Consider the following 22439-nt stretch of genomic DNA (forward strand, 5'->3'; position numbering starts at 1 on the left):
AAAGTCCAAAATCGGGAACCCAAAGTATGCGTACCCGTAAGCGTACTGGCGGTTGTTGGAAATCCGGGTGAGTATGCGTACTGGCGGAAAGTTCACATCCGTGAAATTCTGCTGGAGTTTGAAAGTGAAAACAAAATCAATCCGGTTATTTAAGTACACGTACCTGTTCGCATACTTAGGTAGGTTACTTTCTAAAATCGGTTTCTTCATGAACTAAAACATTTATATAATAAGGAATGCAATCTTTGCAATCCGTAGCTATAATGTTCATGAATCGATTCGAGTGAATCAAAACCGATTTTGCTTCGATTATGTCTTGTATACTTCTATGAGATCTAAGCAATTAAACAACTCTCTAACTAGTTCATTTGAGTCATTTGAACTAGTTATGGTGAAGATGAATAAGGTTGATATGAAAGTGCTCATATGTCTAACCATTGGTTAACTATTGTTGAACCAACTAAGTGTACACGTTTAGGTACGGTTACTCAAACCTAAATGAAGTAAATTTCATTTGTGTATAACAAGCTAAGTTCGATCTAACAGTTGAAATATATTAAATTGAATCTAATCAGGTTTTCATCTAACGATGAATATTGAATGCTTTGTTACCAAGGTAACTTAGATTGCAAACCCTGATTTGGAGACTATATAAAGGAAAACTCTAGTAACTGGGAAACCTAATCCCCACACCTTCTGTGCGATACTAGTTGTATAATCTAGAGTCGATTCTCCTTTAGCCTTAGGTTTCTCTCGAGACCCTGTAGGTTAACGACTTGAAGACTTGATTGGGATTATGAATCCAGACCCAACTATTTTCTCTGTAGTTGCGTGATCTGAGCTTGCTGTTTCTATCGTGATTGAGTGCAATCGTAAGATTGGCTTGAGATTTATATCTCCGATAGGCAAGATAGAAAAGTAGTCACAAACACCTTCGTCTCATCGTTTGTGATTCCACAATATCTTGTTTTGCTAGTCGGTTAAGATTATTGTGAGGTGATTGATATTTCTAGGCTGTTCTTCGGGAATATAAGTCTGGTATATCAATTGGTTCCAGTTTACCTTGATTTATCAAAAGACGGAACAAAACTCGTAGATATTTCTGTGGGAGACATATTTATGTATTCCTGTAGACTTTTCTGTTTGAAACAATTTTTTTTAATAAAGTCTTCGACTTTGGGTCGTATCAACTCTTAGTTGTGGGTCAGATCAGCTAAGGGAATCAAGTGCATAGTATCCTGCTGGGATCAGAGACATAAGGAGCACAACTGTACCTTGAATCAGTGTGAGATTGATTGGGTTTCAACTACAGTCCAGACCGAAGTTAGTTTGTAGTAGGCTAGTGTCTGTAGCGTCTTAATACAGTGTGGTGTTCAATCTGGACTAGGTCCCGGGGTTTTTCTGCATTTTCGGTTTCCTAGTTAACAAACTTCTGGTGTCTGTGTTATTTCTTTTTCGCATTATATTTTGTTATATATTTGAAATATCATATATTGTATGTTGAATCGATCAATTGGTAAATCCAACCTTTGGTTGTTGATTGAAATTGATTGATCCTTGAACATTGGACTTTGGTACCATTCAAGTTTTCTCTCTTATATTCGATGGGGATCGCAAATTATTATTTGTTTGATTGCAGATTGAATTGAGATATAACTCTTTGATATACTTTTCTTAAGATTGAGTCTGACTGTCTAGTTGATTCTCTCGAAAGTATATTGGAGTTAGTCCATACAGATTGCTAAGCGAAATATTGGGTGTAGTTGTTAGACCCCCGCTTTTAATTTCAATACTTGGTTCCCGGACCTGAATCATTCTTACAATAGTTTTCATACTGATAGGCATACTATGCTATATCCAGACAATGATTAATTGTTCTATACTCCCATTTCAATCATTGAAACATTCTTAGAAGACTAAAATAGCTGTGTCACACAGATTATTAGCTTATAATCAATTTTCAAGTGATCGAATGATCAATACGAAACATTCCGAGTCTACATCAAATGACTATCTCACACAAATCATGTAAGATGTTACGAGGCGATTTTCACATGATCATCTTTTGACTTTCGCCAATAATAATGATGAACGTAGTTAAAGAAAAAAGCTTTCCAACACATATTTCGAGAAAGATATAACCGAGTTAAACTCAGCTCGAAATATCAAATGTGTATAATGTGAAAGTTTATATAGCTATACGACTTAGTCTCAATAGGAGATAAAATAGATTAGACTTCTGAGTGATAGATGAGTTCAAGTCTCCACATACCTTTTGTTGATGAAGTTCCTCCAAGCTCCCCTTAGTAGATCTTCGTCTTCAATCGATGAACGCCGTGAAGTCTAAAGCTCAAGTACACATTCTATCATAATCCGAGACATAGCTATAAGTAGACTAGAAATCAAGACTTATAGTTTTGGCACCTAAACTTGACAAACAAGCTTGAGATAGCAACGCTTGCGAGTTCGACCGAGCAGTGCTCTAAAAATCTCCCCCTTTTTCAATTTTAGTAACAAAACTATCAATACATATGGATTACAAAATAAATAAACTTTGTAGCTTCTCATCCAAATGCTTTATTTCCTTGGTTCTCAACATTCCTTGAATTCTTCGTCACTCCAAGTACTCCAATGATTCTGAACGTTTTCAACTCATCATCGTAGTTGTTGAAGATCCGTTGCCGTAACAATAAGAAAACAAATTTTCTCAATTATTTTTATACAATGTCATAGTATTATTACACAGCATCAAAGTTCAATTGTATCAAAACTTTGACAATAATACTTTGGTGATATGTATCACTCCCCCTTAGTCAATACTTCATCTCACAATGAAAACGACTCCCCCTTACATAATGATCCGTAAAACATATGTATGTAGTGTGAACTAAAAAATAATTCTCTCCGTTTTTGTCAGTATAAATTGGCAAAGGTACTAAAACTAGCGGGATCATAATGAAATTCTCAAAGAGATTATTCATGACTAAAAGAGAACATATCAACTTTGTTTCGATGATTTCGCATAGTCGAAACTTAGTGTATTCATCAAGGAGTTTATAAAAATACTCGATAAATCCTACAATATTCCACAATCGTACTCCCCACAAATATTTGGTAATAAAGCACAAGTTCAATTAAGAACTCTCCCCCATAAAATGTCGTTCCCGAAAGAACAACAAGAGCGACCTTACTTTTACAAGAAAATAAGGATTTCTTTGCAAATCACACGAAACATGAATTTGTATCCAGAAAACTCAATTAAATTAACCACAAGATAACCTTAATGATTAATTTAATCGAAAATGCTCAACATAAGAAAACTTACGGATCCATAAAGTACTTTCACATAGAAGTGGATCAGGGAAAGATCAATACTGCGGAATATACAAAAGTCCATTCTATCTTTTATCAATATTTGCATAAAGACATAATAGACTTAACTTTTGACATATATGGGACAATCACAGTTCACGGACGTAGACACACATATCCCATAATATTTTTTGCAATATATAAAACCAATAAAGATTAATACTGCAAAATCATCTTCCAAATAACTTAGAATTTAAATAAATAAATCTAAAACATTGCAAGATGAAAATCGTTGGCAATAGCTATGTGTAATCACAATATTTGCTATTCCAAACCCTGGTTATCTTATTAAAACATAAGAATAAATTCTCATAAGAAGTTTCCTAGAAATAAGAATCAAGCTTCTTTGATAACTTCATACCTCTGAAAGACTCCATCATAAAAGGTATCACTGATATCCTTGATTCTTTTGACCGTGGAGATTCCATGTTCATGAGTTAGAACATTTACTTTCCGATCAATAACACGGGCATGCTGCCTAGATTTGATGCAGTCCACGATGAGTTTCTTCTAATTCTGTATCAAGACCTTTTGATTTTCAAGGATTTTGGTCTGACCATCAAGAAGATGATTTATTTGTAGTTGAAGGTTTGCAAATTCGACCTTTGAGTCATTTTGAAAGTGAATTAAATCCTTGACAGCTTCACCAATCCAGGAGTTGTAATCTTTCCTTGCAATCATCCTTTTCAAAACAAGTTCTTGAACCGAATCACATCCTTTAATGTCTTCTTCCATCTCAAGATTTACCGCTTCTTGAGGTCTTGAAGAGTTCTCCATATATTGTTTTTATTAGGGATGGAACAAACAATATATATATATATATATATATATATATATATGTTTATGAACAAGAGAAGAATACCCTTGTTATGGAAACCTTAAAAAATCTCAAGAAGAAGACACGGACGTTCGCGGACTAGTTACAAAAAGTTAATGGAGTAGACAAGATCCAACATAAGGAAATACACTTTGATTTTCAAAAAAAGACTCAACTTTTGAAGAAAACAACATTAACACAAACATACGATCAGACTATAATATACAACGAACTTGAGCATTCCGCAATTATCATCCTTGCAACTCTCAAGTTAGATACAAGGATGAAATTACCTAGGCCTAGGTAGAAGAGTGGGAAGTAATCCCACTACAAAATTGAGGGAAGAGTTGTAAATACCCTTTGAGTGTTTGTGCAGTGTATTCCTTACCTTCCTTCGATTATGTCTTATTCTAGAAAAATTTGACATAGTCCTTTTCGAGTATCCATCAGAAGGATTTTTCTGAGGATTAAGTGTAGGACCTCTAGAAATTGGTTCCAGAGGGTCAGAATTGTGAGAATTCCATCTTCTAGACTTAGGTCTACCAGATTTATTATCATTAGCACTGGGAATGTGTACATTTGTAGCGCATAAATTATCACCATTAAGAGGAACATGATTCCTTTAGAGATTTATAGAAGAGTGACTTTGAAAACCTCGTGCACAATAGTTCTGGTTTTCTGTAGGAATGAAATCCATTGTATATGTCGTCAGACGATTCACTCTGTCGACGGTAAAAAGAAGTAGATTTTGAAGATCAGAAATCTGTTTCATTCTAGCAAAACAATGTAGAACATTGTGGTTTCTTTTCCTACATAATGAACAGGTTTGTGTATAAGAAACTTTAGAAACATCTGGTTTCAGGTTCATAGCCTTTCTGGAATTCTATAAGTCACGTAACTGTTTCTCATCAGAAAATTCCTCTGAAGAAAATTTCTCCACCCTAGGTAATACCTCAAGAATATTAGAGATAGGAACTGAAGAGATTTTACTTATCAAAATAGAATTTTCACTTTTCAAGGAGTTGTACTATTCATGGGCTAGTGAAAGAGATGCAACAAGTTTCTCTTTTTCAAAAAGACAACCGCTCAATTTTGATGAATGCGTCTCGATCAAACAATTTTCTCTAATTGAATCTTCTTTAACAATATCATCAAGCATACTAATCTTTTCATTTTTTAAAGTAGCTTCTTGAACAAGGTTTTCGATATTGTTAGAAAAAGACTCAACAATACTATAGAGTTTTTGTTCTCTATTAAGAGACTTCATAAGTTCTTCAGTAACCTGAGCATATTTTTCTTCAAGGGATCTAATTTTAGAAACCTGAACATCAATAATCTCAGCAGAGTTTTTTAAAGTTCTGGTGAGCTCCATTTCAGATTCTGACATAGTGTCAACTGTCACTTTAAAGGGAACGTTATTAGGATTTGATAGCGAAAATTTTCTACCTCAGGATTCGAAGAATCATCTAAGGATTTATCCTTTGAGGTAATCCCAAGACATTTGGCATAATAAAAAACTTTGGAGGACATCTCTATGTGTGCAGAAGTGACATAAGATTATATCCACAGAACAGATTGCTACAAACACAGACTTATGAGGTCTTAAACGCGTTTTCCTGCTCTGATACCAATTGAAAAAGCGGGGGTCTAACAACCACACCCAATATTTCGTTAGGCAATCTATATGGACTAACTCCAATATAATTCCAAGAGAGTCAACTAGACAGTAAGTCTCAATCAAAGAAATATATCCAAGAGTTATATATCTGTTTCTCAATGTAATCATCAAATCAAACAAATAAAATCTATGAGCCTGATTATTATGAGAAACAGCTTGAACAGTACCAAAGACCAATGTTGAAGTCTCAATCAATTTCAATCAACAACCAAAGGTTGGATTTACCAATTGATTGAACTACGCATAACCTATGATGTTTCAATTATATAGAAAATATAACGCGAAAAAGAAATAACACAGACACCAGAAGTTTTATTAAAGAGGAAACCGCAAATGCAGAAAAAACCCGGGACCTAGTCCAGATTTGAACACCACACTGTATTAAGCCGCTACAGACTCTAGCCTACTACAAGTTAATAACTTCTGACTGGAATGTAGTTGAGCCCTAACCAATCTCACACAGATTAAGGTACATTCGTGTTCCTTACGCCTCTGAATCCCAGCAAGACTCTACGCACTTGATTCTCTTAGATGATCTCACCAACAACTAAGAGTTGCTACGACCGAAAGTCGAAGACTTGATAAACAAATTTGTCTCCCACATAAAAGTATATTCTGATAGATAAATCTATCTATCACAGAAATACCTACGAAGTTTTTGTTCCGTCTTTTGATAAATCAAGGTGAATAGGAACCAATTGATAATCTGGTCTTATATTCCCGAAGAACAGCCTAGAAATATCAACCACCTCACAATAACTAGACTATATGGTAGTAGAACAAGTTATTGTGGAATCACAAAGAATGAGACGAAGAGCTTTGTGATTACTTTTTATATCTTACCTACCGGAGATAAATCTCGAGCAAATTTTAGAAAATATAGTACTCAATATGATAGAACAAGTAAGATCAGAACACACAACTAAAGAGAAAATAGTTGGACTGGCTTCAGATACCCAATGAAGTCTTTAAGTCTTTAACCTATAATGGTTTTAGGAAAAACCTATGTTAAAGGAGAATCGACTCTAGTCGCTAATAGTGTCACACAAGAGGTGTGGGGATTAGGTTTCCCAGTTGCTAGAGTTCTCCCTTATATAGTCTGGAAAAGCGAGGGTACAACAACCACACCCAATATTTCGTTTGGCAATCTGAATAGATAAACTCCAATATACTTTCAAGAGAATCAACTAAACAGTTAGACTCAATCTAGAGAAAAGTATATCCAGGAGTTTTGTACCTCTATCTCTCAATTCAATCTGCAATCAGCAAATAGAAATTTGCGAGCCCGATTGAATATAAGAGAAACAACTTCAACGGTACCAAAGACCAATGTTCAAGGATCAATCAATTTCAATCAACAACCAAAGTTTGGACTTCCCAATTGATCGATTCAACGTACAACCTGTGTTATTTCAATTATGTAACAAAATATAATGCGGAAAAGAAATAACACAGACACCAGAAGTTTTGTTAACGAGGAAACCGTAAATGCAGAAAAACTCCGGGACCTAGTCCAGATTTGAACACCATATTGTATTAAGCCGCTACAGACACTAGCCTACTACCAATGAACTTAGGACTGGACTATAGTTGAACCCTAATCAATCTCACACTGATTCAAGATACAGTTGCGCTCCTTACGTCTCTGATCTCATCAGGATACTACACACTTGATTCCCTTAGCTGATCTCACCCATAACTAAGAGTTGCTACGACCCAAAGTCGAAGACTTGATAAACAAAGCTGTCTCACACAGAAAAGTCTATAGGAGTAGATTAATATGTCTCCCCACAAAAACACCTACAAGTTTTGTTCCGTCTTTTGGTAAATCAAGGTGAACAGGAACCAATTGATAACCCGGACTTATATTCTCGAAGAAAAGCCTAGTATTATCAATCACCTCACAGTAATCTTAATTGTATGGTAGCGAATCAAGATATTGTGAAATCACAAACAATGAGACGGAGATGTTTGTGACTACTTTTTATCTTGCCTATCGAAGAATAAATCTCGAGCCAATTTTGAAGAAGATCGTACTCAATACGATATAAACAGTAAGATCAGATCACGCAACTACAAAGAAAATAGTTGGGCCTGGCTTCACAATTCCAATGAAGTCTTCAAGTCGTTAACCTACAGGGTTTCGTGAAAAACCTAAGGTTAAAGGAGAATCGACTCTATATTATGCAACTAGTATCACACATAAGGTGTGGGGATTATGTTTCCCAATAACTAGTGTTCTCCAATATATAGTTTCTAAATCAGGGTATGCAATCTAAGTTGCCTTGGTAACAAAGCATTCAATAATCACCGTTAGATGAAAACCTGATTAAATTCAAGCTAATATCTTTCAACCGTTAAACCGAACTTAGGTTGTTATACATAAATGAAATGTACCCTCATTTAGGTTTGAGTAACCGTACCTAAATGTATACACCATGTTGGCTAAACAGTAGTTAACCGAGGTTAGCTATATGAACACTCTCATATCAACCTTATTCATCTTAACCATAACTAGTTCAAATGACGCAAATGAAACTAGTTAAAAAGTTGTTCAAATTGATATATTCTCATAGAAGTATATAAGAACACAATTGAAGAAAAATCTGTTTGATTCACTCGAATCAATTCATGAACATTATAGCCAGGGTTTGCAAAGAATGCATTCCTTATTATATAAATGTATTAGTTCATGTATATAACCGATTTTAGAACTTTAACCTTCAAGTACGTGAACGGGACACATACTTGAAATACCCGGACTGAAATTGGGTTTCACCAGTACGCGAACGGGTACGCATACCACCAATACCAGCAGAAAATCTTGGACATGAACCTTACACCAGTAAGCATATGGGTGTGCATACTTAGGTTCTCGGACTTCTCAAACCAACAGGTACGCATACGGGTACGCATACTATGGTTCCCGGACATGGATTACATATGTGCAAGAGTACACAAAATGTCACAATCCAATAATGGTTAAGTGTTCTAAACTCTTATTTCAATCATTGAAACTTTCTTAGAGGGTGACAATCGTCGTTTTCACAAACTATTAGCATCAAAGCAATTTTCAAGTTATTGAAATAATCATAACGGAACATTCCAAATCTACATTAGATGATCGTATCACACAAACCATGTAAGATGTTACGCGGAAATTTTCACATGATCATCTTTTGACTTTTGTCAAGAATATAAGACGAACTTGGTCGAAGCGAAAGCTTGCCAACACATATTCCGAGAAATATGTAAGCGAGTTAAACTTGTAGGGAAACTGAGGTTACATTCATCTCGAACCGGCATGTTTCCGTAGAAGTCAATTCCATGAAACATTCTACTTTAGATAACTTAGCTCGAATCCGTCTCTTACATCTTTAGATTAGCATAATCGGATAATACTAGCATGAATATATATGATAAATACGATAACAGACAATCACACAGGACATAAAGATTACATGGTTCACCTTTGTAGGCTACATCCATGGCCAAAACCACCCCGAGAATCTTTCATTATCATAACAAGTTATTACATCGACGCACTTCATATAATCAACTAGTTATATAACCCACTAGCACTAAACGTTAAAAACAATAAGACATATTACGAAAAGTTTATCTCTTCCTTTGTTCTTATTCTTGCATAAACCTCCACCGCCATGGTTGGTTTGACTTTAGACAAGAACATGAAGAATATCATGAATTCTACCATCTCCCATACGAACCCTAGAAACCCTAGATTTCTCCTATACCTGTTCTCACTACAAGTCTCTCTTCTCACATAGATTTTTCCCCATCACCAACCATTGTAGGACACAACGGTTGTGAACCGAATACTCTCATAAAGAGAGGATTCTCCAAGAGAATTAACCAAGAGAATGATTTCTAGTCACCATATAAACCCTCTTAGATAGTAGTTACATTCTTGCTCCCCAAGTCTTAGAAAACTCCTAAGAATAGAATTCCACCTTAATTAGGAAACCCTAAAGTTGGAAAACACTTCTCCAAACCGTCGTACAAGTTTCCTAATCCAAGTAAACCTTGTAGACATTCCAAACCCGAAACTGCCCTTTAGCCACGGTTTTGACAGCATTAGATCACTATTTCTGCTTCAAAAACTGTCACCTAAAGTCCAATTTCAGCCATATAATTTTGTATACAGAACAAAACCCCAACAAAACTCAGTTAGAAATCTCAAATGTGTATAGTAGAAAATTATATCGTAACACGACTTATGTCTCAATATAGGAGATAGAGTAGAAATGGACTTTCCAAGTGATAGATGAATTTCAGTCTCCACATACCTTTTTGTTGATGAAGTTCCACAAGCTCTCCTTAGTAGTTCTTCGTCTTCAATGATGAACGTCGTGAAGTCTAATGCTCAACTACACAATCTATCCTAGTCCGAGACATCTATAAGTAGACTAGAAATCAAAACTTATAGTTTTGATCATTAACATTCACAAACAAGCTTAAGACAGCAACGCTTGCGAGTTCGACCGAGCAGTGCTCTAACATAGTCTTCAAATCAGGGTTTGATAACTTCAAAACAAAGCAATCAATATTCACCGTTGGATGAAAACCTGGTTTAAGATTCAAGCTAATTTTGTTTAGAACCAAATCAATATCTCTCCACCGTTAGATGGTCTTATCTTGTTACACACAAATGAAATATACCTTTATTTAGATATGGGTAACCGTACCTAAACGTGTATATTGAGTTGGCTTAATAACAGTTAAGCGAAGTTAGCCATATGAACACTTTTGTATTAACCATGTTCATCTTAACACTTCTAGATCAAATGATAATTAAATGAATCTAATTGTGTTACTCATAGAGTTGTTCAATTGTTTATATTCTCATAGAAGTATACAAGACACAATTGAAGCAAAATCGGATTGATTCAAAAGAATCAGTTCATGAAAATTTTAGCCACGGTTTGCAAAAATTGCATTCCTAAATTTATAAATGTATTTGTTCATGAGTATGAAATCATACTTAACCGATTTTAGAACTTAACCACATAAGTTTGCAAACGGGTGCGCAAACTTAAGTTCCGAACTTTGATCTTTTCCGACAGTTCGCAAATGGGTACGCATACCATCGCTCTGGACCGAATTCAGGCGAAACAGTTTGCAAACGAGTATGCAAACTTAGTTCCCGGACTTTGACAATTAAAAACGTTCGCATACGGGTATGCATACTTGGTTCCCGGACCTGAAACATTCTTACAACAGTTTGCATATTGGTATGCATACTATGCTATATCCAGACAATGATTAATTGTTCTAAACTCCCATTTCAATCATTGAAACATTCTTAGAAGACGACAAATAGCTGTCTCACACAAACTATTAGCTTATAAGAAATTTTCAAGTGATCAAATGATCAATACGAAATGAGTCTTCATCAAATGACTATCTCACACAAATCATGTAAGATGTTACAAGGCGATTTTCACATGATCATCTTTTGACTTTCGTCAAGAATAATGATGAACGTAGTTAAAGAAAAAAGCCTTCCAACACATATTTCGAGAAAGATATAACCGAGTTAAACTCAGCTCAAAATATCACATGTGTATAAAGTGAAAGTCTATATAGATATACGACTTAGTCTCAATAGGAGATAAAATATAATAAACTTCTGAGTGAATGATGAGTTCAAGTCTCCATATACCTTTTGTTGATGAAGTTCCTCCAAGCTCTCCTTAGCAGATCTTCTTCTTCAATCGATGAACATCGTGAAGTCTAAATCTCAACTACACATTCTATCCTAATCCGAGACATAGCTATAAGTAGACTAGAAATCAAGACTTATAGTTTTGACACCTAAACTTGACAAACAAGCTTTAGATAACAACGCTTGCGAGTTCGACCGAGCAGTGTTCTAACAATATCTATAACGTCGCGAATATTTCAAGTGAAGCTTTCATGAATATCATATCGTCGTCTACATAAAAACTATGTGAAAACTTGACAAACAAGCTTTAGATAACAACGCTTGCGAGTTCGACCGAGCAGTGTTCTAACAATATCTGTAATGTCGCGAATATTTCAAGTGAAGCTTTCATGAATATCATACCGTCGTCTACATAAAAACTATGTGAAATAATATGAACACCAGTGGCAACCTGAAAACTCCGGAGATCTTTAGCAAAAATATTATAAGATATTAACTGAGATAACACCTCTAGTCTTATAATAAATATGTAAGGAGACATGGGGTCTCCCTGTCTCTAACCTCGTTGAGGGAAGAAGGTATCCCTCGCAACCCCATTCACTAAGGCTTAATCAGACACATAGATAAATATTGAAAATTCCAATTGGTCAAAGACTGTTGGCAACCCAAAGTACAAACAACTTGAATTATAAACTTCTAATACATTTTATCATAGGCCTTTCCAGAATCAATTATCAGAGCCATCCAATGTAACACCCCGAGTTCCGGACCAGGGTCAACCCCATATGGAGATCCGAACTCGAAGCGTTACGGGTCGGAAAGAGACTTATGCATATTTATTTCTCTTAGTTAATTTTTTATGTTACAACAAATATAATTTAGCATTTCTAATATGAATTTAAACATATGAATTTGCTAATCATTTGTAACAACATTTCCAGCAAACTTATTATTTCAAATTACATTTCAATCAATACAATGAAAAGATTCAAATCACTAAGCTACTCAATCCTAGCTTCCGTTGCGCGACTCTAATAAATCTGCAAGGATGTCAATTGGGGTGAGATGACAACTCAGTAGAACGGATTACCAATTCTCTAAAGATGCGAAACATAATCATTTTTATCAAGGAAAAAAAATGACAAGAACATGGTACAACTTCAATGAATCCATGATATATTCAAGAATCACAATACCAACAATATTTTCGATAAATTATCCAATCTAGAATTCAGTCTATGAATTCATAACATTAATATTATTATCAACAAATCATCCATTTAAGTTTCAACACATCATTCACATATTAACATTGTCACCAACCAAACATGAGTTCATAATACCATTAACTAATCTTCCATTTTGGATTTAATACATCAATTCACAATTCATCCATTTAAGTTCACACTTGAGTTCAACAATTCGTTGAAATAGATTTCACACGTGAGTTCCCATCACTATTAATGTTTCCTACAAATACTTCAATTCGCATTTCAATGCTTGAGTTTATAAAACCAATAAGGTTTCCACTAATCATTCAATAGAGATTTCAACACATGATTCACAAATTAATATTATCACCAACAAGCCATGAGTTCACAACATTTATATTATTATCAACAAATCATTTATCAAATCATCCATTTAGGATTCAACTCATCAATTCACAACAACAATTCATCCATTTGAATTTCACAAATGAATTCATAACACCGATTATGTTTCCAACAACTCATTTAATTTAGATTCCGAACACATTATTCACATATTTATAAGTCACCTCAAACCATGAGTTCACGGTACGAAAACCTTGGTTCGTACACCCACCTATCGTTTATCGGCACGGACAGCCTCCATCGATGGTCAGGAACAAAAGTTCCTAGGGGGATCATACCCATTTTCCCTCGGGGATCATTACCCGTTTCATTCACAATACGAAAACCTTGGTTCGTATACCACCTATCGTTTATCGGCACGGACAGCCGCCATCGATGGTCGGGAAACACAAGTTCCCATGGGGATCATTACCCTCCGTTAGCATGAAACGATATTCCATCTAACGGAAAAACATGAACTCATTTCATTTTGAAAATCGTTTTTACACACAACACAAGCAACCATGGCATAAGAACATAAATTTCTTTCAAGAATTTATACAAACAAGGTAACTGCATCCATTTTGCATCATACATATTTGGGTGATTTATACATCTGATCTTCCTGAAACTTTTACAGAACATACATAGATCCATAAGAAACCACATATCCAAATTTTACAGAAAAACAACGGTTCAAACAAAAGTTATCGAATTACAAGGACATCCTAAAAACTGGGAAGATTACATGTCATTACCAAACAATTCATGATAAATTCATAGAAATATCAAATTTTGACTCAATCCAAAGCACACTGATAGATAAATCACAAATCTTCAACTTTTTTTAAGGACTCAAATCGTTTTAGTATCATCAAGACTTCCTAAGAATATCAAAAACACAACAAAGCGGAACTGTCCAGAATTTCAGAAACAATCACCCAAATTCAAACACATATTCAACGGTGAATTTGTGGTATATTGTTATCAAAATTTAACCATAGTTACCTAATCATGTTATCTAACAACTTCAAAAGCCTGGTCATCATTAGGAGATATATATTTGTGTGATTCAATTACTAAAACCATACAAAATGAAAAAAAACACCCAGAGAAAACACCAAAAGAGAAAGGGTTTTCACATTCTACCTCTCAATTGCTATAAACTCCTCTTGATTTTCTTTATCCTTCTTCTCCAAAAATCTCTACCTCCATCTCCTTCTTTTTCTCCTAGCCTTTCTTTTCCAACTTCTCAAATTACTTCCATTTACAAAACCTAACTATTTTATTTATCTTTTCATTTTCCCTTAATTTTATTTATTATTCTATTTCCATCCTAGCTTGTAGTCTGTCTAGTTCAACACACCCACCTAGGCTAAGACTAAGGAACAACAATCTCCACAAGGTTAATTAACCCGGATATAACCCGACCCGAAACAATAGCTAAAAATACAGGGCATTACATCCAACCTGTAGAACCTTTCTTCTTGTGCTTAAGAGAATGAAATATTCCATTAGTAAGCATAATAGAATCAAAAGTAAGTACCCGAAACAAAATCATTTTGGGATGGACAAATAAATCGACCAAGAAAAGGTTTTAAGCGGTTAGCCAAAATTTGGATATTATCTTAGCAAAGATTGTATAAGCTAATGGGATGGAGAATGAAAAAAATGACGCTTTCATTTTTAACATATGGTTTAAGAAAAAGAATAGATGGAGTATTTTTTTGTTGTTTTCTTATTTCTAACCTTATTAACAAAGTATTCCACATTAATATATTATTTTTTTAAGCAGTGATTTAATTTCAGGAGAAACCAAATTTACTTGAGATGCAAAATCCTATAAATTTTAGCCATCTTAAAAAATAATCCACGTTGGATTAGTGAAAGAGTTAGGTTACGGTGGATATTTTAGGTCGTGATATAAAATTTCCCTTAAATAGTAAACTTGCGTCACGTTACAGATTCTGAGCCCTACTGCCGATTTTGGGTCATGATACATATATTGGGTTAGAAAAAAGATCACAGGACAGGTATAAAATTTTGAATCACCATAGGAGATTTCAGACATAATGTTGACTGGGTCATTATTTACATTTTAGGTTATCTATCATATTTCGAGTTAAGACGTTGAGTTTAGTCACAAAATTATTTTTGGACTGCGAGTAAGTTTATGGATCACAATACAAGTTTCCTAGTACACCACCATTTTTTCATTCGTGAACCTATATAGAAAATTCCTTGTACAATGAATAAGTATAGATCAATAGAAAGTATTTTGTACCTGATTGTAGACAAATTTCTTGGACGATCTTAAATGAGCCGAATTCTAACAAGAGCGAGTCTTATAATTTATATTTCAAGAGACGAATAAACAAAAGCAAGTCTTGTAGGTTATATGCAGTTTGAGATTACAAAAACTATTTAGGCTGTTTAACGTACTACTTGTGATATTTCAATTATAAAGATAAACAGTATAATACAGAAAAAAAAAAAAGAAAAAAAAAAACCAGAAATTTTGTTAATGAAGAAACTACAATCTTGTACATATACTCTGGGATCTAGTCCAGTTTGAACACCGCACTATATTAAACTGTTAAAAACATTAACCTATTATCAGAATTTGGACCGGAATGTAGTTGAGACCGAGTCGACCCTATGAGAAAATAAACTTCACTCGTGCTCCTTACGTCACTTGAATCTCTCAAGATCCTGCACACTTGATTCCCCTAGATGACGTCCTTTACAAGCATATGAGTTGTTTCATCCGTAGTGATTTTTAATTATTTTTCCTCTAACAGATAACCTATTGATTTCATTCAAAAATATATACAATCAAGGTCATGGAAATATATTTTCTTATGAGGGATCTTCAAGGAAAAAAAAAGATATCAAGCAAACCTCAACAATTAGGGTAACTTACTCTCTTGAAAAGATAATATAAATGCCTAATACGTTCTAATTTCACAAAATCAATCTAACATATATGAAACTTGTAAAATTACAAAGTCCAAAACGAGATAAATTTGTAATGTATATCAATCTTATTCCATGACCTATAACTATTGAATGGTCATATATCAGAAGAGACAAACCCTAGAATAAACATGAACTATGATAAGAAAAATAAGATTCTGGATATCAAGAACTATCGAGTAAAAGAAAGTCTGTCGGGCTCCATAAATCCATTAGTGAAAACTTCGGAATGCGTAACCTAATACAGTTTGATAATAAAACCTAGGTTTTTAGAGGAAAACTCTAGGCGCAACTAGGACAAAGAAGTGGTAAGATTGACATTCTAGTATACAGAGAGTCTTGTATTTATAATGATGAATAAAGTTAGGTAACTTACAATCAAAGCAGAGTTTCCATGTTTACGAATTACTTTGACACCAAGTAAGCTCAAGTTCTCAATATAGATTGATCATGTGGGCATGTGAGAATTTTTCCTTCGATTACAAAAATGAGTGTGCTCCCGCGTATTTACCGACATAAGATCTATTTACCAAATAGTTATCCCAAGAAAAATGGTTAAATTGTCCGTGAACTGTCAAGAAATCATGGAGTTTAATAAGTCTCAAATATCAATTCGGGAACTGTCTGAAATATTTTGTGAATAAATTATCGTCTCGGAGTTCAGGAAATTTTTATGTTTGTAAGTTTGCAAACTGTCCAATTCAGTTCGTGTACTCAAGTTATAAAAAGCGTTCAGAAAACTCTTAAAATCATTCAGTTCGCGTACTGACCAAATTAGTTCATGTACTGGAGGATTCAAAAGTGTCCAAGAACATCTAAAAATCAACCAATTCGCGAACTAAGAAAATCAGTTCGTGTACATGAGTTAACAAGAGATTTATTTATCAAATATACTATCAATAAGCTCAAAGTTCTTGTACTAACTAATTCATTTCGTAAACACGAATATAAATTGATGTATATATATGAACTTCTTGTGCAATTACGATATATTGGACAATAAACTATTCTCAACCTATTGTTTGGTAAATTCTTTAAAATTTTCGTTGGTTGAAATTGTAATTTGAGATTTATCAAGTATTAGCTTGAAATTGAAATTTCTTCTTTGCAGTTTTTGTCATAGTGTTAAAGCCATACAACATTGTATCAACTGATAGAATAATATAAAATTTTAGTAAATAAGATAGTTAGTCTTCACATGCCTTTGTTAACGAGGTCCTTATAGGTGTATCCATTATTCTTTAACCTTCAAGGTAAAATTCTAATACTCAACTACCATGTTATATTCCTAATTCGATATTGGATTTAGTAAACTATAAATCAATACATAGTTTTAATCATCTAAATCTGACATATCAAAACTTCTGAGTTTAACACATGCTCAAACAAATAAGTTTATGGTCAGTATGGTATATGTTATGTTAACTAATATCACTTACGAAAGTTAGATTTCTAGAAGTGAGACTGCCTAGTTATGTGATACACCTGGCTTCTACTTGATTTCGGTCCCAGTTGCCTGTTGGAGATATGATGGAGCACTCTGCTTCGAGAGTGGTAAAAAGCGAAGGATTTTAACCCTTCTTCAAATACTTCCCACAAGAGAAGCCCAAATTTTTCTGAGCGCAACAGTTCCGAGAATTTGTCATCCCTAATTGGTAAACTAAGTACCCGCAGGAGATAACCAACACCAATTTTCTCACAGTCATCATCCCAAGTTGGTAAACTAAGTACCCTCCGGAGAAAGTTGCCTAGAAAAAAAGGTTTACTTGGTACTGAAGCTGATGATGGAATATGTACAAGCCGTTGATAATGTGGAAGCAAGCTGATGTAGAATCGTCTCCGTAGTCGAATGGATCATAAACCTGCAGATTGAATCGTTGTCTGACCATGTTTGATATCATCACCTAAAACTAGATTGTCATAGTAACTAGTACACATAAATGCAGGCTAACTAAAACAGACACAAAGCAACTAAACCAGTCAAACTTCACTAAGATTAGACCTAAACTAAGAACTCTAATACACTCATTTATTAAACATAAGATGCAAGATTCACCAACTTGATAACTTTTGTGCAGAGTGTCGTCATTTCCCCTTTCCGCTTTATCCCACTGACAATACATATATATTGTGCCACCCATCATTACTCCACTTGTTTTTATTTTTGTACCCTGGACTCTTTGGACTTAATTTCCAAAATTCCCCCGATTTTAATCCCAGGAACCATGAGTGGAAATAGTATGGAATCGAGTTGATGCAGCAAAACTTTTGCAACGATTTATTCTGATGATTTTTTCCATTAGTTGATTTGACGTAGACGTCGAAGAGTTCAACCCTGTATTTATGCGTTGATAAGGTTGTTGCCCAGTCATTGAAGGCCATCATCGCATAACAATATCGAACCAGTTTTGGCCAACTCATTGAGTCATTGTTTGTAGTTTCATCATGATCTTCCTTTTTGCAATTTCCTCTAGGTAATTTATTTGGATCTGGATTGATGAGTTTGAGTTTGATCTTTGATGGGGGGATTCAATTTTTGGGTTATAGTTGAAGATATACATTTTTAAAACACAAAGGATGATGAAGATGTTTTTCCCTCTTTTTGGTTGTTTCTCCGATATTTTGCAACTCATGGATCATATTTGTGGAGAGTTCGATTTGAATCAACTTCGGGGGGAAGGTGTATCATATGGTGGAGGGGGACACACCAAAGGCTGATTTTCCCATGAGAAAGGTGGCACTGGTTGGATCACGAGAGAAGGCTTATTCCATAGGTTTAATCTGTAATTCTTCCCGCTGGGTGGAGATAGGCTTAACCAAATATTGGTGCTGACGCTGAAAATAATCCATGTTAGCCCAAACTCTGCATCAAAGCTCTAATTGGAAAAGCAATTTTCCTTGGTGATTATGAACCTAAAATCATTTGCTTTCAGTATTTCCAAATTTTGAAGAACAAGTTTGCTTATGACTTGAGTATCTTCCTTGCTGCAAATCCTCCGATTAAAAATCGCTTCCCGATGATTAGTTTGAACTTTGAAGTCTTTAGTAACCACATTCATGATATATATATTCTAGTAAGGAATATTCTTGATTTTAAAAAGTGCTTGGTTTTTGAGAAATTGGTGCTTCTCCATATTCGTGTTGTACCGTGTCCACGTCAGTGCTTCTCAGACATACTATACTCTAATGATAACTCTTACGTTATGGAGATCAAAACTAAAATCTCATACGATCATTCAGTAACCACACTTCAAAAAAAATTATTGCATCTGATCAGTGGATGACCGAGGGACTACTCACCCCTAAATTTTGAGTTATAAATGCACCAATAACTAGGGTTGTCAATGGATAACCGAATATTCGATATACGTACGAGTCTGTTCAAATTGTTTGGATATTGTCTAAAATTTCGGGTAGCGGATATCGGATACGGATACCTTATCGGATATCTTTACTTTAACGAAACAAATACGGAAAAGGCATTATCCTATAGGATAATATCCGATATCCATTAAAGAACGAATACACAATTTTTTTTTTTGAATAATTTATTTAGTTGTTAACTTGGTAATATTTGAAGACTAAGAAATAAAAATATTATAGAAGAACAAATATCCAACTAGTTTTGTTGGTTGTGAGAAAAGCGCGGAGAATTTTTTTCAATTCTGGTAGAGAAGATTTGAGTTTTGTTTAAATCTAATTTAATGTAATAATTTATAAAGTGAAATTTTTGCATTTGATCAATGTATTTGGTTTTATTTATTTGAATTTCCTTAAGGTTTTCTTGATTTTTTTTGTAACTTATGATATGTAGAGAAACACTAAAAAAATTTAAATTATTTTTATTACTATGAAATACTATCAGATATTATTGGATATCCGAAATTATTATCGGAACGGATACGAAAAATATTTTTGAATATCCATCGAATATTATCGTTAACGGATACCGCGGAGGCCCATATCCCTTTCGATAAATACCTTTGACAGGTCTACCCATAATGGTACTTTTTGGTCCATACCATGTGGACCATCCCAAAGATGTACTAGCTTTTTTTTTTATTGAGAACTAGATTATTATTAGAACCCTGATTTTGGGCATACCAAAATCTTTCAAGGCATGCCACATGAAGACAAAAAAGGTTTTGAAATAGCAAAATCAGATTACCCCTTAACCCAATTTTTTTAATGGCAAATCTGCCCTTTACGATTAGTGTTAGTAATATTGATTAGTGATTAAATATTTTGTTTAGTGATTAAGATAATTTTCAGAATTATAAAAGGTTGTTTAGATGATTTTTTTGATCATGGTTCGGCAAAACATGTTGAGGTTCGGCTCACATCTATGAGCCGAATCTACCAATTGATGAACGGTTCGGCTCACATCTATGAGCCGAACAACATCCTGAATAGCCCAGAAAAATAATAATTACTGGTTCGGCTTATATTTCGAAAATCGTATGAGCCGAACATCAATTTGTTATTTTTTGGGTTAAAATATTGTTATTGGTTCGGCACATATTGAGAATATCGTAATAGCTGAACCTCATAAATCTGCTAGGTTCGGCACATATTATGATTATCGAATATGCCGAACCCCTATGCATCTCTATCTGTGACTAGGTTCGGCTTGAAATTTCATGAAATTTTAACCGAATTGTTCATATACACTTGCAGGAAGCTTTTGTGATGAACAATTCGGCTAAAAATGCAACTCAATTTTGAACCGAACCCAACACTGTAACCGTCATTTAATCGATGAAAAACAACAAATAGGAGATTGGGTTTGTAAAACTTACTTTCTTATCCTTATTTCCGGAGTTGGAGATGTAGTTGGTTCAGTTTCTGGTTCAATTGGTGGTTGATTTTCAGTTTCTACACCTTCATCTTCAATTGGTTCTTCTTCTTCAATTGATGGATTAGAAGACGATTTGGTTTGCCTAGTCCCTAGTTTTCTTTGTACGAGTCATTATGTGGTTGAGTTTAATCGACGATCAAATTTTTACGAATCGACAATTAATCACGATGATGAATTTTTTTTCCGCAGGAGGGGGACGAGATGTTAAGGGAAACTGATTTTGATTAGAAAACTGATTTTAAATTTTTATATTAAGGGTATATAGGTAATTGAACTACCCATAGGGTACCCCTTATAAGGTCACCCAAGATGGGACTATTGTTTTGTATGCCTTGAAAGATTTTAGTATGTCCAAAATCAGGGTTCTATTATTAAAATGAAAGTCGAGTTACACGGGCTGATGGAACTTGGGCTTTATCTGATACAATAAAAGGAGTTAGAAATATAGAGGTGTTGTATCCATCCATATTTCTGTCGAATCAGCCTATAGTGGATCTGCTGCTTTGTCAGCTCCTCTGTTCGCTAATGCATCAGCTGCTTTGTTACCTTCTCTATATATATGGGTGATACGAACATTTTGGATTTGCCTGAGTAGCTTGTGGATGTCTGTAATTAGATGGTACAACTGCCAAGGGTATGCAAATTCCGTAGAGAGTGGTGATGTTAGCCAGTGCACAAGAGTTGTTGAGTCCATTTCTAGATGTAGATGAGTCGGCCTCATGTTAACCACTTCCTTTAGCCCAAGGTAACATGCTTTTGTTTCTGCCACGATAGCCATTGTGCTGCCAAGAGGAATTGCTGATGAGATGATATGGTTTCCCCAGTGGTTCCGTAATATGTATCCTGCTCCTGCAAACCCAGGCATTCCTAAGATTCCTCGTACCGCTCCATCAGTATTTAGTTTTAGCCATGGCGCAGGAGGTGGTTGCCAGTTTATTGAAATGATGTGATAAAATTTTTGGCTGCCACTTTTAAGATTCGGTGATTGCCCAATAATTACTGATGGAACATGGGTGGATGCAAACTGGAATTCCCAGAACATGTTTAGAATTGTGTATGCTGGTTGTTGAGAACCCGTTGATCCGAAAACTTGTTGATTCCGTGTCAACCAAATGCCCCGGAGAGTGAAGCAGAGAAGGCAAGTGATATGCTGTTGGGATTTGTTGTCCAGCTTCAAAATACCCTGTACTGATTGTTGCTGTAACAAAGAAATGTAACCAGTTAGAGGAGGGTATAGTTGTGCCACCTGATTCCAAATTTGTATGGAGCCTGGACAATGAAAGATCATGTGTTCCACTGATTCCGGTAGAGCAAGACATCTAGGACATAATGGAGATATGGATATCCGTCTTTCGTACAACATTAGTTTAGTTGCCAGGCCTCCTAAAATAATCTTCCAGATGAAGAATTGAATTTTTGGTGGACAAGGTAGCTTCCATATGTCTTTGAACCTTGTA

The sequence above is a fragment of the Papaver somniferum genome, chromosome 3 (assembly GCF_003573695.1).
Source record: "Papaver somniferum cultivar HN1 chromosome 3, ASM357369v1, whole genome shotgun sequence".
Classification (NCBI taxonomy): Eukaryota; Viridiplantae; Streptophyta; class Magnoliopsida; order Ranunculales; family Papaveraceae; genus Papaver; species Papaver somniferum.